Below are 25,870 nucleotides of genomic sequence, written 5' to 3' on the forward strand. Positions count from 1 at the left end.
AGGTAGCATTTGGGTATGCTTTTCAACTCATTCCAGTATAAACTCATGCACTGCAATTTTTCCTTTCCCTGGATTTCAGGGCTGGATCAGACCTTTGTGTGCCATGCTTTCTAGAAACTGGGAGTTGGCAGATCTACCTTACCTTCTTGGCTATTATTGTTCTGTGAGCATTAAAAAATGAAAGAGGCCATGAACACAGCAACTGAAGGAAAAAGCAAAGCAACTGAGCTACTACCTGGAGCCTTGTGAACATGTTTGTTGCAAGAGATGGTCTTTGGCTGTTCTGGTTTAATGCCTCAGTGTGAGTTGGTGCCACACGACAGCGATGTCGATATCACTACTGACTGTCCTTATGGACTAGCAGTTACTGCACCTTCCTGTCCAGCTTGTCAGCACTTAGAGGAGTACAGGCAGGACCTTCCAGGCACACAGAGTTTTCCTCCAGTTTTGTACAAATGGAGAATTAGCAGGTGAGAACCTCAGAGAAGAACCTCACAAAAATTGCATTCATGTACCCATCTCTAGATCTTTCAGAAACTCATTCCCTTATAGATCTGTAAATATCTTAAACCAAGATGCAGTGTAGTTACTGATGCAAAATGCATCCTTAGCAAGCCTACCAGTAACAATGCACAAGCTTAATGCATGGCATAACAAGCTGCACATCAATATGTGATCAGCATCAGCTTTTGAGCTCTGCCCTGTAAGTGCACCCTGTGGGTGTGATGACATCATTTGTGCTAAATACCAACTGAACTCCAGACCTCCATTCTCAGCTGACCAAACAGCCCCACAACAGATTGTGGGGGTATTAAAGGACAGGCACATGCTCATCCAACTCAAAAACCTTTGCTAACATGACTTCCCCTTCAATCCACATTAGTTCCAGCTAGACAGCATTTGTGTCATGGGAGAAAAACAAGTAGATTAAGGGAAAGAACTGTACCTTTCTTTAGCACTGCCATATTGATATCATGAGGGTCAATGCAAAAGCGCTCTTAATCTGATAAGTCAGGTGCAAGACTCAGTATTACTTCTGCAGAGAAACGCATGTTGTCACTAGAAAATGTTTCAGCTACAATAGTGCCTCTTACCTTCAAGCATTCCACACACAATTGTATTTTCTGATTGTCTAGGAAAAACTGCTTCTTCATGGTGATGATCTATTCCTAAATTAAAAAGCTCTAAGATATCTCTAGAACAAAACAAGTATGCCCAAAGAGTAATGCAAGATCTTAAAGGAATGCTATTGAGCAAGTCTAATAACTGCCTAGAATAAATTTCACTAAATCAACAATTAACCATGAGAGCAGAATCAGAGAATCACAGAATATTCTGAGTTGGAAGGGACCCACAAGGATCATCAGTCCAGTTTTTAAGTGAATGGCCCACAGAGGGATTGAACCTGTGAGCTGGGTATTATTACCACCACGCTTACCTCCTAGACAGATAAATATGAAGCTGGGTGATTTCATTTGAGTCTGACCACACCAGTGGTCACTCACATCCTATTTCATAGGATGCACATGTATGTTCCCACTCAAAATTTGTTTCTATTACCTTTGACAGTATCTTTAGAAAGCAAGATATTGTATAAATTGCTGTACAGTTTGCAGATAGTTCCAATTTTTGGAGTTCAGGACATGTTCATTTACACAAAAGTGTTTAACAGTTCTGGACAGCTTCTTCTGCAGCTCCTAATCCTATATACATCCTTCACCGTGCTGCAAGGTGCACACTCTGCAGCAGGAAGGACATGACTCTTTACAAGGATTATCAACTCATTTGTTGGATTGATGCTTTGAACACTGGCTACTATTTTCTGAATTTTCTTTTATAATGATAGCACTACCCTACTGGCCAGATACAAAGGACAGGCGATTAGAGGTCTTTAAGCAAAAATTTTACACAAGATACATTAAGGAAGTTAATGAAGGCCTGACACTGGGGAAGGGGATAGCATTGGTATTCCATACAAGGGAATCCCTGCTCAGACAAACAACATATTACATATTGGAGATTAACAGCAACATTGCTAAGGAAAATCCTTTTTAAGGGATCAGTCCAGGGAAATTTTTAGATTTTAGTCCAGAGCAAGCATCTTTGATATTAATTGGGATTTTTACAGATCCTTCACCTGGGAGAATTTCAAACATCGCAATATTTTTCTCCTCACCTCTTTTATGTATTCCTCTCAAACATTTAAGCACCTTCATTTTGTAAATTTACTCACTGGCAAAGTCCTGGCTTCATTTTTGTTCCTATGAGGTGTGACAGTTTCTTCTGGGCCTGAGTTTTTCCACTTGCTTTAGCAATATTCATAAGCTAAGTTTACACATATGCTTAGATATACCTTGGATTGGTATTTAAGAGAAACAGCTCTTGTGAATTTGCTTGCATATCCAGCACATCCAACTTCTTTCCCTGTGCTGTGATCCACTCAGAATGAAAATGCTCACGTTTCAAATCAATTGTTCCAAAGATTTGTAAGCATATTAGGTGGATGTCAGTCACACTAATTTAAGTCACCCTGCTGTGCAAAAGAAATTGTTCAAAAAAGTCATGCTCCCTCTCAATCACAGTGTACTATAAAGTAATCTGGCATAACCAATTCAGAAAATATCAGACCCATAACTATACAATGTGAAATGTAGTGTTAAGATGCTTTTTAATTAGGATTTAAAGCTCATTTTGCAGTTACTCTATGAGACCCATTTTCATCTTTAGCCACCTAGTACTGAAAATTAAAGATTTGCCACATGCACTATTTAATAGGTCAAACACAATGAAATTACAAACATAGATAATAAGGGAGAATCCTTTATTCGGTGAGGAAAAAGAAATCAAATCTAGAAAAGACTACATACAGAGCAGAACTGGTTGGAAAGCTTTCGTTAAAACAGGTGCCTGCCCTGTTCTCCTGCTTGACTTGCTCCCAGCTCCCTCAGAAAATTAGAAAAACACTAGAAAAAAAGCTGTTCATAAAAAGTTACCTGAGGAAAATGATATCATTTGAAATTTTACAAACTATTTTATTTTCCAATCAAAACTACTTGAAAGGAAATAAAAGATACTACTACTTGTGCTATAAAAATGAAAGTCAAATTGCTCTTAATCAAGTTTCTTGAACCATTTCAAGTCCGTTCTTCTCTACAAGTAGAGTAAGTATGGACAAATAAGACTTTTCATTGAGCAACATTTGAGATGCTGGGTTTTACTGCAACTTAGGATATACCCATATGTCCACTTCTTTGATGAATCATAGTATTACACTATGTTTTAAATGTGTATTTCCATTAATAAATAATTTCTTAAAAAATGTAGAAAGAGTTGAATGAGTTAAGATGAGATGCATACCAATTACTAATATAATCTGCTTGCACATTTCAGACTCATGTTCAATTTCCTTTTTGATCAGAAGGTTTTCTAACCCTGTCACTGACAAACTTCAATAATTTGTCTGGTCACAAGGTGAAATCACACTGAAATAGTGCTTCCTAAAATCTATAAACACTTCAGGTACATGAAAAGAAATTGAAAATTTTGCTTATTTGAAGATTTTCATTTTTCATTTTAATATAATAATTACAGCAGAATCCAAGTTTTACAATGTAAAAAACAGGAAGTCAAAAAGTGATTGCTGAAGAGTCTGTTGTGACTTGGAATGAAGCAATCATAGGAAATCTCATCTGGGGAAATGTGATAGTTTAGTTCTGTAGAAACAGTTCGAGAAACTCATATGACAAAAATTAGAATATCCACAACATGAAAGGAAACCTCCACCTTCTTTTTTGCCCTTCCCTTCAACTGTACAGTAACAAATTCATGGGAAAACCACTATTTTCATTCTTCCCTATTTGGTTCTAAATGATATAAATAGGGTTTTTTCCACCCATTTCCCCATTCCTCAGTTCATTCCATACAACCCTTTCTTGCATCTTGGTATAAAAAGTGGAAATAAGAAAGAGAAAGGAACTAGACAAGAGAAAAAACCCTCTTCTCTGGTGAATGGCCAATGCCTCTTAGTTAGAAAAAGTTTTTAGAAGGGAATAAAGTTTTGTACCCAAAAAACAAAACTTTAGTGGGAAGGGAATCTTGCAGCTATGAAAATAGTTTTGTATCAGGGTCTCAAAACATTCAAAAGTATTTTTCCTACCAAAAAAAAAAAAAAACCACACAAAAAAACCCCAAAAAACCAACAACGAAACAAAATCAAAAATAAAAACAAAAAAAACCCAACACAAAACAAAAATACCCCACACCCCACCACCAAAATCCACCAGCTAAACACCAACTTTTCACCTGGCTCTCATAGTTGGGTTTGGCACTTCATGCTCTTCTGGGAAGTGCCAATTGTAGGGATGTCACGTTTGCATCTGCGCCTGCCTTTTCCAACAACTCCCAGCTGCTTCAGTGAAGAGAACAAAAGCCAATTCCCAAATTCAGCCACTCAACAATCTTAACATCTAAGGATAAAACACACTCACCTTTTATGAGCTGGCACAGAGCCCGTGCACTATTTAAATTTCACTTTAGTTTGTTAGGATTGTTGCAAGGACTCTTCTGGGTCTTTCCATAGACATGATTTCCCTCTTCCCAAGTGAGCTCCTGTACATAACTCAAGCAACCAACAACACATAGGAAGATCTCATTTGCTCTGATTATATCAGAACATCACTGACTCTTCCCTCTCCGAGACCATTCTAGCACTGCAACTTTGGATATAGTTACTAAATATTGAAAACACCTACGTCAGCAGACCTTTGTGGCTTTGTGCATTGACTCACATCTTTCTTCTCAATTTTCTTCCCTTTTGCAACTTTAAATGCCTGTGAGGGGAATTTTTGTCAAAGTGTGTCAGTGGCAAAATCAGGGCACCAGCTTGTTAAGTAAACAACCAGCCCCCAAGCCATTCCAGAAAAAGGAAGAGATTTCTCATGCTTACATCTTTTGTGAGCTAAGGTTTATTTAGGTTTCAAATCCCTCAAAGCAAGCATGCAATGTGTAGAGCAGAAGCCCATAAGAGAAACATTTTACCCCTATTGCTAACTGAGAAGGAACAAGGCTTTTAAAAACAGATCAGAATGCCACACTTCATTAAACAACATCAGCCTTTCTTTTAAACTTTCTCTATTTTTCTATTGCATTCATTTGTACCTATTTTTAAAAGGTAGCTTAGCTTCCATATAAACAAGATATTAGGTAACCAATGGCTCTTAATGCTCACACTGTACAAAGAACATCCAACTGGAAGGAAATCCCTCCCTTTTTTATTTTTCTTTTGAGTCTAAGAAGACATGGATATGATTCAAAAATAGTCCGGGCTGTATAGTTAAATGCAACTGGTTTGAAAGAGACAACAAAGAATTAGAAGAAATTCGTTCTTGTTTGTTAAAACATCCAGGATCTCACACATTCTAAAGGTATTATAGATACATGCAAAGATGTAAAGGATGTTAATTTTCCATATGAATGCAAAGATTTTCAGAAGGACGCAAAGAAACCTGACACCAGAAACCTTTCTTTCAGATTTGGTTAAAGAAAATAACACCTTAATGGAATAGCTGGCTGAAGTTCACAAAGCTTGAGAACAACTCTGGACCTGTTTTCAAACATTCACAGTTTTCCATTGACATTAGAGATGGGTCTGAAGTTTCTTCAAGCTGAAGGATATTCAGACCCAGGATGGAATGATAGGAGGTTCTAGATCTGAATATAAGCTGCATTCAAAAGCACTTGGATCCTGACTGTGTATAAGAGCTCCTTTTCAAATAAATCAAAGATAAGAAAGCCTACTGAATTCAGTCTAGTTAAAATGCACACATGAGGCGAGTGCAACTTAAATACTCTTTGTTTTGTTATTGGAGGAAAATTAGGGTTCCATAGTGAGCCCCAGCAGAATAGCTGCATCTCTTACCATGTTCAGTGGAAGTTAATGGTGACCCATCACAATAGGGGCCCAAGTACATTATCTCATTGTCAGGAGAATAGTTTTTTTCATTTTGCAGCAAATAAAGCAAATTTCACCTTAGGTGGATTTAGTGTGCTTATAAAGGAGCAGAGAACACAAGTCATTCTACAGGAAAAGAAAGCCACATATATAATTTCATATCTTTTCCTTATTAAAGAATAGCAAGCTTTTCCAAAGGTTTCCTCAGCACCTCTTGTGATCACTACCTCTATACCGCATTATTTTGTGAAAAACAGAAAGAAACTTTATAGAAGGTTCACCACAATTTGTTACTGCTCAACAGGAACATAATCTGGACTTCTTGCAGTGCTATAACCCAATTTAATTTCCCTGTCAGACCACCTGATGGATGGGTCTATAGAGTTCTCAAATAGAAGATAAAACTTTCAACCACTGAAGGCAGATAGTACTTTCCCTTTCATTTGCCATCCAGGGATTCAACCATCACCTCCTCAGCAGGGCTTCACTAATTCAGTTCTTAGTTTTTTTGAACAATATATTTAAGTTTTTTTCATTTAGAATTAAAACAGAAATAAAATATAAACATTTGCATAGTTGGAAATCTCTGGTCTCTGGAAATTGCAGCCTGAGCACTATGTTATTCCTTCATTTTAACTCCCAGCAATGCTGACCTTAAATACAGCCAAGAGATGAGTATTCAGCCCAGCTGCACTGAGGCTCTGAGTGAGATGTGAGAGCTTGAAAAAGCAATAGACACATGAACTCACTAAGTTTTCCTAATATATTCCCCTTTATAAGAGTGCTAAAAATACTTCAGCTCTCGATGCTGTCTTCATCAAACTCTGAAAAGTATAACCACACCTACACGTGAATGGGGGAATTTCAGAGGGAAATCCCCTCTGAAAATGTATTAAGGCATTTTAATAACAATAGGTTTATGATTATTCTCATCTGTGCCAAACATTTGTTTTTCTTAGCTTAAATGAAGGTAATAACGCCCTGAGTAATGACATTATGCTATTATTTAAAAGAGAGTATTTCCAATTTGTGTAGCAAATAATTCAACCTTTTCAATTTATAAAACTGAAATTTTCGATTAGAACTTTTCAAGAAAATTTACAATAGATTGAATAAGTTTTGATGACCAACTTGTTTCAAGGGAAACACAGCTAAAGGCAACAGACTCTAACAGAGCTGGAGGACAGAAATATCTGGATACATACATTTCACACCCAAAGTATCATATGATGGTTATTAGCCACCATTCTAATTCTGTGAAAGGTGAGCAGACTTAAGAGTCAAGTATTCTATATGAAAAACAAGAGCAACAACATTCCTGCACGAGTTGTTTTAGGGCCCAGCAACACACAGTCCAGGACATAGAAATTAAACTGACTTTGCCATCAATACACTAATTAGTAAAAACTCTAAGTGACTGCAAACAGGACTAAATGCAGAGATCACCACATGAAGAGCAAAGCAAGCTCACAGACCCTTACCAGCTTCGCACACTGATTTTTAAAAGTCTACCTCAAACCTACATACTGTCCCAAGCTTTCCTCAGTAACAAAAATCAGTAAGTAGTTTTTCTTCTTCATGAAATTAAGTCCTTTTCCCAAGGACCCAGATACCCACTTAAAGGCTGATTTCTGTTTCTCCAGCCTCAGTAGGAGTATGAAAGCCAGGATAAAATTGCATATCACGGTGTTCTGCTCCTCTTCCCCTAATCCTCTTCACCACTCCAATAGCGATATTCAAACTAAATGCAGCTCAAATACCAGGGATATTTTGCTAACATTCAAGAAAATGTGAAGCAACTTTGCCTTTGTCAGATCTGCATCTAGTCCTCTAAATCTAACATAACCCAGCTTTACAGGTTATTCTACAGCAATTGGAATTAATTCCTAATGAGTCTGTGCAGTCCAGGTTTTTTCACTGAGGGTTAGATCAGACACCACCTTTCCACCCTTTTGGATTTGTTGTTTTAATGAGACATTTGCAAATATCTTTGTGAAAAGTATAAAGCAGGCAATAGCTACTAAAACAGGATCTTTCTCACTATTTCCTCAGCAATCAAGTAACTGCCTTCTGGGAACTTTTGCAGAAACCAAAGTTATAGATACTGCATTCAGAAGTCAAGATTAAAGCTCAAAAGTAATGACACTTGTTAAAGAAATAACATATTTACTCAGAAATCCTCAGCAAATGCACACTTTATGCAGAGAATATCCTGAAAAATGCGTAGGAGATGCACTGATTTTCATACCAAAGACACAACTTCCCAGAAGTGGAGCTTTTGTTGTGCAAGTAAATCATATTCAGCCTTTATGGTGACATTTCAGCGTCTCCAACAGTATATCTGAGTGTATGTATAAGGTTTTTGTTACTCTTTTAACCCAAAGAAGAAAGAGTTCAGTGCTTTCCATACACTATTTGCTTCTCTACGGGAAAATTGCCAATACAGAAGCCAGCATATCAACAGCTAGATAATCTTCCAAACTTCTCTTCTTGAGTCAGAAATAACACTGAGAAGATGGCTAAGTCACTGGATTCATTGCATTAGCGATGATGTTGCAAAATTGGAAAAGCCTTAATCAATTTAAGTGACTCAATAGTTTGAGCAGCAGTCAAGACTGAAAAGACTATGAAAAGACTGGAGCTGCAGAAAAGATGATAGCATTGATTAGGGTATTAAGAGTCAAGATTTATCTCTCATAACACCCAAGGGCAAAGTTTACTTCAAACAAAAAACAAAGACAGTATGAGATGACTATTTCTCAGTTTTCTAGTGTTGGCTGAATTAGGTGTGTATAACCAGTCTGCCCATAACAGCTCCATTCCCCAAAACCAGCTCTCTTTTAGTCATTTCCAAAATACTCTGTCTTCCACACTTACTGGAGGTTCCCACTCTAGAAACCCAAACTGGCACACAGATCTCTAAAAAGATACTTCTCTAAGGACATTACCTCACAGCAGAAATTACACCTTACTGTTTTCCCTCTTCATTGCATATGTCTTAAACCCAAATCTCTTCAGCATCCCTCATTTCAGAAGATGGGATTAAGTTCAGTACAAAATGTTTGTCCTGAATGAAGCAGGACTACATGGCAGCTTTTCATTCCATGATTGTGCTGTTTCAGAAAGTAAGAACTGCAGAACCACATTAAGGGGTAAAGTAAAATATTTCAATATTTTAGTTCAAACGTTGACAAATACTCACTTTGAAACTATTAGGTACATCTACAATGCTATAAAAACAGTACTTGCTACCAAAAATATTATAAAACTCTATAAATTATTTACAGATTAAAGTTTGCTATCAAATTTTCATAAGCATCTGTGAAATTCCAGTCAATCTAACACACAAAACTAGAAGTTCTACTTCCACACTTTGATTTCAAAATCCAAGAATTATCATAAAGTTATTAGAGTTTAGATGTAGCAAGTTTGTATTTAGGAAAAACACATCTATTTCAGATTTGAAATGCCTGCAAAAGCAGGTTTCTGATTGTAGATAAGGACTACATTAAGCAGTTCAATATCCATCAATATACACACAATTTATTTTAATCTTTCTCACATAGCAAGTCCTGTCAAAAATTTAGCTGGTTTAACACTTAACATGGTTATTCCACAATCAACACCAAACTCATATTCATGCTTTTGCAAAGTCAACAGCTATTGTAAGAAAAAGTTATGTTACAAATTACTCTAACAGCAGGATTGTACAACAGATGAACACGGGAGTCATTTATAATGCATTTGTTGCTATTAAAAAACAAATAAACATTTATAGTCTGTGCTAATTAACTTTACTGCTGAATTAGTAGTATTCCTCACTTCTTAATTAGAAGAAATACTGCAAGTATGGCATTAAAGTCAAACCCTTCAGTGCAGTAAAGGCTGACATATTTTAAAACCTCTCTCATCCTTAAAACATATGGAGCTTTTGGAGCTACATGTACTACGTTCAGTACTGACACCCTCCACTGTGCATAAACACATCATGGAGCAGTTTAAGGAGGAAATGTTAGAAATAAGTTACCATAGTTTGAGCACAAAATCTAAGTACAGCCATTAGCAGACCTGCCTCACCCATAATCGCAAATTCCTCCTGGTGCAAGTCTAGGAAGTCAGTATACCTAAATACCAGGGCACACTGTCCTAGCACATCTGTCCATGGAAGTGGAAATTCAGCTTGGCTATGACTATCATCTCCATCAGCTGTCACAAAGTACGCAAAGCATTTACATCGTGCATCAATAAACATTTCACTGTTTTGTGGATCTTTTACTTTGTCTTGCTGCTGCCAACCCTAGTAGTACTTTGTGGCAAACCTAAACACACATCCAGTTTGTTCTCATGAGAAAAAAAACAACAAAGCAACAAGTATATCATGTTACCTTTACTGAAGTCAACAGTCATGTCAGAATCAAGCCTGTGTGAAAGCAGAAAAGTATCCAACAACAGAATCTCTGAAAGACCCATTAGGATCATTCTTTTTCCTCATCTTAGTATATAGAAAATTCTCAAAGGTCTGGGCTGTGCTCAACATGTAGCAAAGGACCTGTCAAAAGGAAGAGAACAACATGGTGAATGAACTGTTCAGCATGTCCGTTAGAGGAAGGGTTCCTCAGCTCTCATGAATGCCAACTAAGTCAGTAGGCAAGATAAAGAATAAATTCTGCTTTGCTCATCTCTAGACATAATTATTATCTTCATCTCTTGACATAAGAGGTCATAGTTATTCATTAAAACTGTTATTTATCTCAATTATATAGTAGTAAGAATTTCTTATAATGCCTCATTAAATGTCTGCACATCTTGGGCAATACTCAAGGTTTGACCTAAAAGTTAATCTAAAATATCAACCAAAACAGTGTCTACTACAGCCATGAAATGTTGGCTGATAATTTTATCTTTCAGGAATCTGATGTTTAGGTCCCTGTACCATCTTATATTTGGTTTTAATTTTGTGATTTAAAGAGATCCAGTAGACCTCCTCCATGGTAACTATATTTCTGCTGTGCTAAAAGGCAGAACGAGATTCTACCACAGACAAACACAAATGCCAGTGCTTACTGTGCCATAAAAACATTCCAGGACTGGATACCAGGCATTTTCTTTAATTTAATTAAAGCAATACAATTTTTCTCATTCACAAGCAATCTGATTTTTTTCAGCCTACCTACTAATATATTTTTCAAACTCTATCAGTGCCACTAAATATTTTCAAGCCTTTTTTTTTTTTTTTCAGATGAGGAAAATCAATTACTACCAGCTTGCCAAGCACATGATTCTGTAAGTACCATTTCATGAGCACTGAAGAAAGACCATGAGGTTCAGAACGTTGGAGCTAACTTCTTGCTTGCTCTTTTCTGCATCTTCACTTTCATGCCTCGGAGAAGGATGTTGTATTAGAGCTCTAACATTAAAGTTTGCTCCATTCATTTTGGATATAATGGTTCTAGGAAGTACACCGTAAGTTTGGAGGGCTTAAGTGAGACCTCAGGCCTTGAACTAACCATAAACACAGCGATCTAGTGCTTCAGAACTGCATCTGTACAAATATTGCAAAAGTCCTTGTAAGTGTTGATAGAAATAGAAAAGTTTGCTTCTGAATCAGGCAAAAGATGTTGCCAAGAAAAATACATGGCATTGAATATATACAAATGTGAGTGCATATAAGCATATTTTTATATGACCATCTTCAAAAGCTTAGAAAGTGTTTCTCATATTAAGTTTTCTAGTGGTTTGACTGCAACATATCCACCTCATATTACAAAAGGACACACCATTGCACTACTGCCACATTAGACAGCACAATGGCTCGGAGAAGTAAACTGAGCAATTCACCCTGAGCTTGTTTATGAACTAACCATGGTTATAAGTCTATGCAACTAATCTAGTATTTGTTGCATTACTACTGATTTGCTCAAGGGTGAGTAACTCTAGAGTCCTGTCCACGCGCCTGGAAGATTGACACACACAAATAATGCCATGGACCACATGACAAAGTGAATTCAGAATTCCTTGTAGTGTTCAGCATCACAGTTCTACAGATGTTGACCCTGAGTAGCTGCAAAGAAGCTGATCAACCCTTTAATTATGGTTAACAAACCAGAGGCAGATGGGTGACTGTACAAGTGATATAAACATTCAAAATGCCCAGACACACAGAGCTGGTACCATTTGTTCCTTCCAGGAGATGGTAATCAATGCAAACCTATGCATTAGTTATGAGGTGTTTTAATTCCAATAATAAATATTTTGTGATTGATGAATTTTTCCCAGCTGTTGTCTATGTAGCTCTTTAATTAGAGCATGCTGGCAGAGGCTGTTAATTCTTCATTGAGTTGCCAGCTCCATGGCATTCCACTTTCTGCAAGGCAGGGTGACAGTTGTTAGAGGGACTTGGGCGGCTGGTCAGGGGACCTGACATTTGGCAAAGGATCAACGCATTAGATGACAAACCAAATTCCATCAGCTTCCTAAAAATACTAGCAGGCTGACAAACAAAGTGCCTTAATTGCTGGTGCTACTGTCTTTGATGGACATTGGCTCTAAAAGCACAGGAACGTTACTGTTGTTCCCAGAGAAGAGGGGTGCCAGCCAACCATAAGTACCAGGAAGGAAACAAAATCAGCTGCCTTTGAAAAAAACTAAACCTGCCAAGAGCTCTGGCATTTGCTTTAAGTATTTGACCTCCTGAATCCATATGATTCCCTTGCTGGAATACTCCATCAGGGGAAGGGAATCCCTGGCTTAGGTATCATGTGACATATGCCTAACCAGGGCTTTAGAGGTGGAGATTCCCAAATGGGTACACAAAACAGGGGGAGCCTACACTACTCCCTCACTGAAGCCTTTAAGGCCTGACTCAAAGAATGACATTCAGAGGCCAGCAGGATGCTTATTTTCATCCACACTGTGCATCACAAGTGGCAACAGAACTGCCAGTTGTGAACACAGCTCCTGCACCACACATTTGTCCATTAAAAGCTGAGATTTCCAAACTTACTGCACACATGCCAATAGTTTTTAGATGCTGTCAAGCTCAGTAATATATTCACACTGGTCACCAACAGATGAAAGCAACTTACTAACGATTCCCTGAGACAACTGGATATTTAGGATACTGACCTAAAACAGAGAGTTTGAAAGTTTCCTATTCTTAACCTTGGTTTTGTTTCATAGGGGCTGTTGCAGATTAGATTATTTACAGTACCAAGAGGTTCAGAATTCAGTCATTAAAAGGGGTCCCTGGAATCAGTCAAAATTCATGTCACAAACAAATAAAACCCTTATTGTATTCCAGCTGCAGGGAAAAGTTACCTTCCCAGCAGCATAATCTTTGATACTGAATGACAAGTTGTACTGAATGTACAAATTCATCTATGTGCAATTGCATTCGTGTTGAAAAGTTTATGAAAAATTAAATTATATCTGTTTAATAATAATTCATTTATTATTTTTAACTTCTGGGTATTTAAATCTCAATTTGACACTAGAAGTTTTTGATCTCAACTAACAAACTCAATCTCAATGGTAAAATTCATCCACCAAAGAGCTTCTTCCATTAGAAAAAAAATTCTTATTCCCTTTTTCATCAGTAAACTTTTCAACTCAATTAAAAATGTTCATGATTTATTGCTTAATTATGTCATGCCAATATACAGAAAAAATACCTGTTCAAAAGGTGACTGTTTCAGCACAAGAGATTTAAACCTAATACCAGAACTACCCTCATGGGTGATGGTTCTTTGCATGTGGTAAATGCTTCTACATAATGAATTAAATGAAATACTAGTCTCACCAAATCCTTACCCACCCAAGGTAACTCAGACTTTTTTCCAAGGTAGTGCCATAGTCCCCTTATTTTAAAAGAAAGTAACAAATGAATGCAAATTATATGGTTGTGAGAAGAGGCTTAGAGTCTCTCTCTTCCTCCTTGCCCCACATCCCTAAATCTAAAAAAAAGGCAAAGTCTTAACATTCGAGATTATTTTAAAGAAGGTGTTATATCAAAAGTTCTTTTTGTTGCTTAGTGGCTCAGCAGCCTAAAGGCAGCTAAAACAACATTGCTCACTACTTAGTTTCCTATTTATTTCTAACAGAGTTGCAAAAGACAAAATTCATATGATAGGAAGAAAAGTCACGAAAGAGCCTGGCAAAACCTGCAAAAACCAGCAGTGCCAAGTCTTACACCATCCTATTCAGCAGCTCTGCTGGATGGCTTTGCTTGCAGCAATTCAAATTTTTCAAGCAGTGACATGGAGCTTACCCTACAATTTGTCATAATACTTTTCTAAACAACAAATGATCCACTTCACGAGGTTTGGAGAGCTTTCCCTGCAGCTCTGTTACCTGGTGAACCCTTCACTGAACTTACCAGAAAGTTGAGAAGACAGACAAGACAATTTTATAACCAAAGAAGACATGGCAAAGCTCTCCCTGGTTTCAACAATAGTAGGATTCTCACACAAAGCCATTTAGCATTTCATACCTGAGTAGGAGTTGTACATGAAAGCAGAGCCTGACCATATAAACAGTTATTCCAGAAGTTTAATGTCTGCTTGCTATACTTTGTCTGCATACTTCATGTTTTTATTTATCTCAACAGCTGAGAAAAAAAGGAAAATACGAGGAGAGAACAGAGCTGGAAGGAAAAAAAATAAAGAATAAAACCCCACAGAAGGGAAATGAAGGGGCCCCATTTATTTGCTGTGCGTTGATCCCCAAGAGGCAGCAGAAACCAGTTTCCTGGGCACTAATATAATAATATAATATAAAGCATAACAAAGGAAACCTGTGAGTTGTGTTGCACGTGCTTCACAGTTTTTCAATTAAGATCAGAGGCTACTTAGAGTTCATTTTCCTGACTCCCGTGTTGTCCTACATATCAGTATCTTCAGAATATAATCAGTTGTACTTAATTGTTTTGCACTTTCTCCTATATAAACTAAGAGGTTATACAATCCTGATTTTCTGAAATTACTTAGTAGATGTTATGCCATACTTAAATTGAGCCTTAATACCAAAGAAATCATCACTTAAGAACATGAAACTAAAAATCTATACTAGATAAGCAATTCCAAACATCAGAACACTTCATACTACCTCTGCAGCTCTTCACTGCCTCCATAAACACAGGTTTTGAAACTCCCACTGTAAGTCATAGGGTGATGATTATTCAGTAGATTTTGAAACAAGATCTCCCATGTCCTCTCACCTTTTAAGTCTACCTGCCTTTTAAGTCTGATCACCTCTCCAGAAACAATTGTTTTTATCAGAACTCCAAATTTTCTGCATAAACTGCTAAGTGGGTGAATGTAAAGTTTTTCTAGTAATCACTGATGTATGAGTGTCTTGATGTTCTATTTTTCCAGTTAAAGCAGCGTGTAGCATTTTCAATAGTGCCAGCTCTCAAACAAGCCCCACTCCCCAGAGATCGAGTTACTGCTGTGTGCCACCAGCCCCAGGACAGCCTGGGGACCAGCACCTGCCCACATCCCCTTCTTATTCCACAGGCCATCGCCCCTCACCTTGCCTGGGCTGGAGCTTTGAGCAGCAGAGACATCAGTTTTCCCCAGGATAGGATTTCTCATGCCACTTAGGATCATTTTGTCACCCTGCTCAATAGCATAAGCCAGAATCGTGTTACTTGCCACATACTGATCAAATTGTACATCATTCCTCATATCTCCTTATTTCATACCCTCACTAGTCACCTAAGACAAAGCTCGTGCTGATGAAAAAAACAGAAGGACAAAAAACCAAGTATGCTACCTAACACTACATCTAACAGAATGGTTAGGTCTTGTAATCAGCTTCACAAATAAGGAGAGGGATAACGCATGCAGAAGTCACTCTTGGGTTTTTTGTGTCTATCAAGAAATAAAATCAAGGTCCCAATATTTTAATTTTTAATGCAGTCAGGGCTTTCCCTACCCAGTAGCTTTGTCTCCATTGAAATGTGAAATTTCTCCTCACAAAGCACAGGATTAAAGCACTGCATAAAATTTGCAGAGAACTTCAGGGAAAAAAAAAAACAAAACAGAACAAGAACAAAAAAAGCAAACCAACAGAAAAAGCCACTGTTCTTGCACTTCTCCTGTAACACACCAGGGACTGAAGGCAGAATTTTAGCAAGTCTTTGCACAGTAGCCATTGAAAAGCAGAGCTGAAGCCAGCTTTGGTGCTCTGATCTGGCCTTTTTCTTTTTCCTCCTCATTTCTAGCAGAACTATCCAGCTTTTGCTGTTTCCCAACACAATCCAGCATATTTTTTAGGCAGGCTCACATGATAGAAGATGTTCATCCATCTCAGAGTCCAGACAGCCAGGTTTTCAGAGGAAGTCCCATGGGACTATCAGGACAGCTGTTCCCTCAAGAAGTACCCTTCTGTTTTCAGTTTCCTTCCCTCTTTCAGAGTCAGACAGGAAATATCTAATAACAATCCCAAATTCTGAAGTCCCAAAGGAATGTAAAACAGCCTCTAAGGCACATTTATTAAGAATCTGAGCTAAACACCCACAGATCCAGAAACACCCTAATAACATTTGTGAGAAAATGAATTTCAGACTTAAACACAGGGTTTTTTGTACTAGCACAAGATTAAGGAAAAAACTTTAATAAAAGCAATTACTTTTCAAATACCAAACAACAAAAATTCAGGCCAAAAACAAAGCACGAGTTCATCCATTGGGATTTAAGCACACCAAGACACCATGCGGAGTCACAATTCATATTTTTAACACTTTGAGATTTACTCTAATCTTCAATTCTGGACAGAAAGGGTGAGAGAAATTCTTTTCAGTCGTACTTGTGAAAGACTCCACAGATTTCAAGTGACTTCCGCATGTACAACGCAGCCCTTTCTCCACTGAGCCAAGAACCTGCTCCAGTTTCTATGGTAGGTATCACTCCCTTACCTAGCATGGAACTTTGGTGCTCTGACAAGCAGTGCTTAACACAGACTGGATAACCACTTTGGCCCTAGATGCCTTCTTATATTCTCAAAGTTTGGACGAGCCCTTTCTTCCCATGGACATTACTTAAAATTGCTGAGCTTTGTGACAAAATCACCAGTAAACATGTGTAAAGAAAGGCAACAGCAAAGAGACTGTCAGCATATAAACCTCAATTCCTTTTGGTTCAATGGAGTTGCTTCATCCTTAAAACAGTGCAAGTGAAAACTGAATTTACTGCTCTAAAATTATCATTAAGTGGCCATTCCTATTATTCTCTATTTTCTTCAGAATAAAGCAGTATTATTATTTTGCATTGTTTCTATACACAAGTGTTCTTTCTATAGCCAAAATATTTTTTATCTAAGAAACCATTATTATAATTTTTGCTTAATTGAGTTTTTCAATCTCTAGCTTCTAACATTATCTAAAATTACCTAAAAAACAAAAAGCTATTGGATTTTCCTGGTGGAATACAGAAACATTCTACTGAAAAAATGATGACAGCATTTAAAGATGTCATAGTAAAAAGGAAAAAAGGAACATAGAAACAAGTCAGCAAGAAAGAAAAAAGCAACAGTTAGTCTCACAATTCTCTATTATAATAGAACCTCAGTTCTAACCCCTAACAAGTGGGGATTACATGCTGCACAAACTAGCAAAGTGACACCCAAACATTCACCATGTAACAGAAAAACATTAACATACTGGCTTTCATGCACATAATATCAAAGACTTCAAAAAAAAAAGTTGGTATTCTGCTGGAAGGAAGTGATAACTCAAAAGATACAAATAAATTATTTTATTTAATATAAAGAGTTTATGTAAGTTTATTAATAAAGAAAGGAGAAATAAGCAATCAGAGCAATTTATACAAACACCTATGCTCACATGCATGTATACAGCCTTCTTTTAGTACTTTTTTTTTTTTTCATCACTTCCCCCCCACCAGCCCCTCCTTGTTATATGTGGTCTGAACTGTATACTTTCACCCTTGCCATGTAAGATACCAAGGCCACAAGCCAAATTCCACTCTCCGTTACAAAGATTCAACCTTTAAGGTCAGGAGATTCGTACCAGTGTAAACCAATACTAGATTTTGGCTGCCCTTATAGACCTGATTTTGGCAGGTGGACAGAACATGATTGGAAAGTTGTATTTATTTACCTCAGGAAACTGGAATTCACATCCGTCTTAAAAGAGATTTGAAAGAAGTTTTATGGCCCAAAAAGATAATCTCTAACAGAATTCCCCACAGCATAGAGTCACTATAAAGGAAAGTTCTTGCACAATTCATTTTTATGCCCTTAACTCTTGTTTAGAAGAGGTCCAGAAACAAACAAGCAAGATACTGCAAAGCAGAGGCAAGGTGTAATTGTAGCGAAGGCACAGGGGTAGGACTTGGAGCCAGCACTACTTATTGTCAGCCTGGCTGCTTGTGAAGGGTTGCTATTCCCCTGTGGCTTCTGAGCACTGAATTACAGACACAATGGCAGGGAAAGGGAAGGGAGGTAAAAATAAAGTGCCCTTTGAGAATTTTTAATAAGCCTAACAAAGAAATCATGCAACTTGGGAAGATGTAAATCACTTCTGAGCTGAAAAGCTTGTTATTTATGCAATATAGAAAGCTCTTTCAAAATTGCCATGGAAGTCACTAGGAATACAGTTTTTAATTCAGCAACAAATGCAATATATGATGTATATAAATAAAACGTATAAAATTGGAGTGAAGACAGGTTTTCAATGTCAACATACCATTAAATTGCAAGTAACAGTCAAGCTCTATATTATCATTAGAAGGTGGGCTGCTTCTTCAAATTAATACTCCTGGGAAAGGAAATAACACATATTCAAAAAGAAGCTGCTGGCCAGTGCACCCTAACGGGCTTAAGATCAACCAAGGGAGGATCACTGCATTGAGGCAGAGTTACAGCAGAAACATAACATTACTTCACCAAAATTTAACACTTGGTAGCCCTACAAAAAATGGATATACGAGGCAGAAGAAGAAATAAACCTGTATTTTAGGGAACAAGCAGCAGAGCAGAGAACAAGACCTGCAGGACAGCAACACTGTAAATGTGGCTAAGAGGAATGTGTGGAATTAACATGAGCAATTCAAAGCTTTGCTTTAAGATGCAATTGGCAGATATGCCATCCATGCCTACAGAAGTTCAGTGTTCGGACTCATTTAAATAAAGATCTAATTAGTAGTACTGGGATGGTGACTGTCATCCACTAAGAGAAGCATTGAGATTCAACATCTAAGTCAAAAGATTCATGTGGATTATGCAGATTCAATTCTATTGAGAAGGATGGTGTGAAGTTATTTAAAGGAATTTCTGTAAGACACCTCCTTCACACCGTGGATAAGTTCTGGACGCAGATTTGCTTGGCAAGGTTTTGCACCAAGTCAGAGTCATTTAGCTTCTCAGCATCAGGGAACCTTGGTGCACTAAGAGCTGTTTCAACAAGTGACCACAATGGAGCTTTTGAGTTTACTTCCATAACATTTAGGAAGCTCCTATAGCTTCAAGCCACACAGCTTACTAGACCCAGGCAAACAAGAACACTTGACAGCAGAGCCAAGCCAAAGAGCTTAGCTGGAATCAACAAGCTATTAGAGCTGACTATACACATTTGAAAAAAATATTACATAAAGTGATATGTATCTAAGGTCACTGTGGGAGCCAGGAAGCAGTGCCAAGACATTTTTGCAGGCTTTTCCCTTCCTTGGCTTGTCCTCATTCATGGACAGAGAGCCCAGCCCAAGCCAGGGCTCCATGGAAGCTTGTGCTGGCTTTACCCACCTCTGACGACTGTCGGGTCATGTTGCAGAGTCTCTTATATTTAGATGAACAGGTGGGCAGCCCCATATCCAATTTAATCAAGTTAACACTTTATATTTCTTCATGGTTTCCATACTCTAATTAGCTCACTGTTGCAAACTAGGGGATGGGCTCCTCCAGCCTGTTAGAATTGCAAATGCTATTTCTCTACAAACATTAATATTTTTCTTCTCTTTACAGGGAGAAGTTTCAATGCACAAACTTGAAAGCCCATGACTTTTGTAACATCCCACATGAAGATTTAACAGTGAAAAATGTCCCAAACTCATGTTAAAATTGACCTTTGTATGACAGAGGAAATGAAAGCTTAGCATTACTTTTGTAGAGAGAGCTTATGTGTTAATATCATACTAAACAGTGGCATTTTCCCACATCCTACTGGGAATTTTATGGGATTACAAATAGCTCACAGAATTATACAGTGGTTTGGTTTGGAAGGGAACTCAAAGATCAACTAGTTCCAAACCCCTTGCTAATGGATGGGACACTTTGCACTAGACCAAGTTGTTCAAAGCCCCATCCAGCCTGGCCTCCTGAGGCTTCCGGGGATGGGGCACCCACAGCTTCTCTGGGCAACTTGTGCCAGTCTCTACCTTCACAGTAAAGGATTTCTTGCTAATATCTAACCTAAATCTACTCTGTCAGCTTAAGCCCATTAGACCTTGTCCTGTCACTACATGGCCACATGAAAAGTCCCTCTCCAGCCCTCTTGGAAGCCCCTTTAGATACAGGAAGATTCTCTAAGTTCTCCCCAGAGCCTCATCTTCTCCAGGCTAAACAACTTCTACTTTCTCGGCCTGCCTTCATAGGAGAGGTGCTCCAGCCCTCTGAGCAGCTTCCTAGTTCTCCTCTGGACCAGCTCTAGCAGGTCCCCATCCTTCTTACCAATCTTCTCCCCCCCAGAGCTGGATGCAGAAGTGCAGGTGGGAGCTCACAAGACAAGAGCAGCAGAATCCTCTCCCTTGATCTGCCAGTCACACACCTTTTGATGAGGCCCAGGATGCTGGTGACCTCCTGGGCTGCACATTGCCAAGTCATCTTGACTTTCTCATCAGTCAACACCCTCAAGTTCTTCCCCTCAGGGCTGCTCTCAAGTCCATGCTCCAGCCAGCCTCTGTTTGTACTTGGGAGTGCCCCAGCCCCGGGCCTTGTTGAACTTCAAGAGATTTTCACAGACCCACCACTCAGGCCTAAGTCCCTCTGGATGGAATCCCACCCTTCTAGTGTGTTGACCTCTAGGAATTTGTGTTCAATCCTTAGAAGCAAAGACACCATGTCCTGCAATGGAGGTCTCAAAGCCTAGGGAGCCCTTTTTGGCCTCCCCACTCCCTGTATCTGGAGATATGCCCTGGAGACTCTCCCCATAACACAGGAAGAATCAGAGTAGCATTCCTCAATATATTATGTCACCAGGATGGCAGAGGCCCAGGACTCTCCACCCCCAGGCAGCCAGCACGACACCTTTCACTAGCAGAGCTCCCCCAACCCACACATCTTTCTTAGAGGTCTGGAGCCAGAGTGCACCGCCAGTGACAGACACTCATCTTACCTGAATGCATGACAACAGACCCACTGGGCAACTCTGCCTCTCACCCAGGTTTCTCAGGTCCTGGTTTCTGTTAGTGCAGTCCAGCCCTGGGGTAAGTATTTACCTCATCATAATTATTGGAACAGATAAATAGAGAGAAAAATTAAGCTAGAGTAGCCTTGTCAATGAAACCAGCAAGACATCCTACTCCCTTAAGGCACACCAGTTATTTCTTTCTATTTCTATAGAAAGCAGAACTAGCTTTCTGGTCTTGGGGATTTTTTATGGCACAATCTCAGATTCACCACAGTAAGTCACTTACAAGGGTATCAAAGGTGTACATACCGTGTGGGAATTCCAAAGTCTAACTGATGACTACTAATATTTTCCCGCTGATTTAAAAATCTAAGAGATTTGATCATCATAAAGTGCTGATAGAAAACCACAGGTGACAGTCTCCATTTTCACTCATGTTTTATGATAATTTAAAATAACATAGTGGTAGTAAATGTGTTCACAAAATGACATGATGAGCGGGCAACTCTTCCCATCGCCCTGATGACAGGTAGGGTTAATGTCAGCAGTGTAAAGGATAATTAATCTTCCGTCAGTGCAGCTGCTTCACATAATTTTACCCTAATAGTGAATATCACATATCTTTGCCAAGTTAATTTAAAGGAGTAGAAACAGAAAACTGCATTCAGATGTAGTTTACTATGATCATTTCCACCCTCATTGTAGGGAGTTCTCTAAATTCATGAATTTATAGCTTTCTGGTGCTATTTTGTCCTACGAATGTCTGAATAAATTTGGTAAATTTACTGCTTCTACTGACAGGCCCCTCCTCTGGGCCTTCTAAAAAAAGATATGGCCTTTGGAACTCAGGGTAAAGAATCCAAGTTTTCGTTTGAAGTCTTTGCAGATATTTTTAAAGCAACATCCACATGGCATCCAGCTTGTTCACACAGAGAGACAGGACCTTTGATATCTCCTACTCTTGCTGGAGTATAAAGATGGACAGTAAAATAGCCAGTGAAACTGATTCCTAGCATGCAAATGACCAATCTCTAACTGCTCCCACCATCCAGATGGAACTTTTCCCCTACAGGCAGAAAGCGGTTCCTTTATAAACAGCTCCATGAGAGGCAAAGGCAACTCATCCTCTTTTTTATCATACAGGCATATTGTTTAAGAGAAAACTGTAACAGAAAAGGTAGAATGCTTGGGAAAAAAAAGCCTTTGAGATGGAAAGCTCATAGACCATCCCCAGAGAAGCTGGAAGAAGCTGCAGGGCATCCTTGATTGCTGCTGTTGCTATTTTGCAGAAAGGCACATATGAGACCCCCATGTTCTCTGTGAGATCCACAGAGCATTGGATTCCACTTGGCAGCATATTTCTTTTCTGTTGTACAATTTTGCAAATACTGTGGCTAAAATAAAAAGGAGAAAAATAAACCCTTAGGAATGCAGAGTACAAAAACGTTTAGAAGGATCAAGAGGTGAGGAATATAAGGGAGGCAATCTAATGAGGGTGTAATCTGTGTAGCTCCAGTAGCTCTGCACAGACCTAGAGAAGTAGACAAGAAAGCAAGAAATTATTGTCAAGGAGCCAGAAAGAGAGCAACATGGAAAACTGCATCAAATGCAAAAGTATCACCCACTGGGTGGCCTATATCCAATTTCATGGAAAGCAGCAATCAATCAGCTTTTGACAGCAGCGCTTAATGTTACTGAGCTAAGTGGCAGATTCATAAGCAAAATGAGCTCACTGAGAAAGTGACAAACTCGAACTTCGAAGACATTAATTAAGAACAAATCTGAGAAGCATTTTCAGGGAGAAGGTCATGTTCAAAATTGCAGTTTTGGGCATTGCTCCTGTAGGATTTAACACTGAGCCCATGAAGAATGGTGCAGACTTTAACAAGTTTTTCCATAAGTATAAACAGGTGCTGATGGCTCCAGGTCCCAGAGCAGACCTGAAACCATGCTCCCCATGTGAGATTACTTCCACAGTTGAATATGAACACAGTCAAAATGCTTGAAAATTCTGCCAAGTTACTCTGCCCAAACATGAAATTTTCACAGCCAAACAGCACAAGATTAGCTAGCACCAGGATGTAAAAATGGCCTGACTGGCTCTGGAGTTCCACAAATAGTTTAACATGCAAGAATGAAGTAAAAAAAAAAAAAAAGAAAAAAAAATTTAAAAAATAAAAGTATATGCAGGTATATACATCTGTTACTGAGAGTGGGAGGTAATGCAAACAAAATGTTTGAACTTACAGAGAGAACTGCCAGATATACAAGGGAGACCAATTAAATGCTTGGAGCATTGCTACTGCAAAATGCCAGACTCAGGAAACTGAAAAACTTCTTAAGGAAATACCTGGGCATGTCATTTGGCCTTCTAGAAGCAATTCACAACAGTAAAAGCAGTTAAATACATCCAAGGGCATGTTAAGACAACAGAGTTTTCCCCCCTCAGTTTTCCAGAACATTTTAACAATTCAGATTTAATCTAGCAAGTCTCTGCTACAGCTAATATTCACAGGAGTATTTTCTAAGCTAATTACTGAAACCCAGGTATTGCCAGAGCTATCAATCTATCTTTTGGGGGTTTTTAAACGCATACTAGATGCTCATTTTTTTCTTCCTCATCAAAGGCCAAGTTTTAATGATTTTCTGGTCCAGAAGGTAGCCTTTACATAGAAAAATTGCATTCTTCTACTTAGAAATGCACTCTGATCATTTCTACAACATATAACAAACCTCAGCAAACTTTTGTTCTAGAGCAAAGTTATGTTCTAGGTTGGAAAAAGGGTCTCCTGTTCTCTATTGGTATCTGTAAATAGAGGATTCTGAGACAGAAGCAGGTGAATGACCTTGACTTTCATCACTTACCAGAGGCCAATATCACCTGGCCCTACACATACAGCTGGGGACTTGATCTGGTGTGACTACACAAAGGAGCAGAAGATGTGAGAGGGGCATAAATATGAGTGATGGATATAGGTTATTTTTGCTCAAGTCTCATGGCCAATGTTCACCTAGATTGAGGTGTATCTTTTTTTGCCACATGCAGATTAACCTGGGGAACCCTCGGACCAAGAGATGATTGGGAATTTTGAAGGCAGAGATATGTAGATAAGCACAGTTGCCATTATCCTTTTAAATATGATGAAATCTCATTTTTGAGGGGTATAAGTTTATCAATTGTGAAGATGCTTCTTCTGCAGGCACATTGTTGTACACTGATGTTCAGTCACCGGACATTTCTACAATCAGATTCTCTGCTTCTCAGACACACTGGTACTCTGTTGGATACTGCTAATATTTAGATGTCTCCCCTGACAGCAGTATTAGAGCACCTGGCAAACATTAATCACAGCACCCTGTGTAACTGTAAACACATTGCAGTAAGGAAATGAAGCAGAAGCAGCCCTCATCCAAACAGGAAATTCACACTCGAGTGATAAATTGATCCATGGTATCTCAAATCTTCAGCTAGTTCTCAAACCTTAGATTATACACCTCCTAAGCTCTTGCATAAACCATGGTATTTTTCAATCTTGGTGAAAATAATTCCTTGTTTAACTTCACACAACAAGGACACTTTACAATGCTTTTGTACATAGAGCAAATGGGCTTTCAGAGAAAAACATGCAAAGCGAAAATTATTTTCTTAAAATTGAAAGCATGACATACTAGGAATACTCCTGAATAATGACAATATGCCACTGTTTCCCTACCAACACACACCACTTTAGTGAAATAAACCCAGAAGTCAAATGTTTTTGTCCAATACCACCAGAACTAGAATATTATGGAAATTTCATTGATCCACAAAATAGGATGTTGATCAAACAGTTTTGCTCTTCAACTTGATACTGGTAGAACACTCTTATCCAGGAAAAAAAAAAAAAGGCATCTTTCATAACTGTCAGCTTTAGCCCATACATTTAGGGCAGTAAAGAGACTACTCGGTCATTCTAGAAGGAAGCAACATCTGCAGCAATTGAGATTTAGTTTTGTCTGCAGCTGAAAAAACAGGGAGAGTACATACATGAAAAAACAGTGGCAATGATCAGTAATTAAGAAACTAAATACAGTTCACGAAGTAGTTTTTAAAAATAGGAGAGACAAAGAAAGAAATAAAAGCAATATGAATGAAGAAGAGAAGGCTGTGCACAGTAGCCTGCAATCTCACAGAGGAAGTACATTTGGCCAGACTTGCTGGAATGCACACAGAGTAACATTATTACTTGAAAACTGCATATGAGCTACCAGTGTCACCCTATTTGCAAAACAGAAGCCACAAAAATATGAGAATTGCAGCCACACTATAAACACTGCACTTTAGCAGAGCTAGACATAGATGTGCCTGGAGACTCAATAAAAAAATTAATCTAGTAAACATCAGGGACAAAAATTCCAAGTATTTGTTACATTATTCTTTTGTTAGTAAGGATTCTAGACCAAACAAAACCCAGTATCACAAAGACGGCTCTAGAAAGATATACCTGGCATGGACAGAACAGAATTCACCATGAATCTATGATAACCACGTGAAATAAATCTTGAGGTCACCCACT

General features: G+C 38.4%; 1 long non-coding RNA gene across 1 annotated transcript in view; it reads right to left on the reverse strand.

Moving 5' to 3' along the window:
• The window catches only part of LOC121671298, a 253,252-nt gene that overhangs the window by 111,230 nt on the left and 116,152 nt on the right, over nt 1–25,870 (reverse strand). Inside the window, exon 8 of the long non-coding RNA XR_006018470.1 lies at nt 10,336–10,499. This is a non-coding gene — a long non-coding RNA (uncharacterized LOC121671298). The remainder of the gene's footprint in view (nt 1–10,335; nt 10,500–25,870) is intronic.

Source organism: Corvus kubaryi, unplaced genomic scaffold, assembly GCF_017639235.1.
Source record: "Corvus kubaryi isolate FWS band 111438036 unplaced genomic scaffold, C.kubaryi_AGA036_p1.0 37397, whole genome shotgun sequence".
Classification (NCBI taxonomy): domain Eukaryota; kingdom Metazoa; phylum Chordata; class Aves; order Passeriformes; family Corvidae; genus Corvus; species Corvus kubaryi.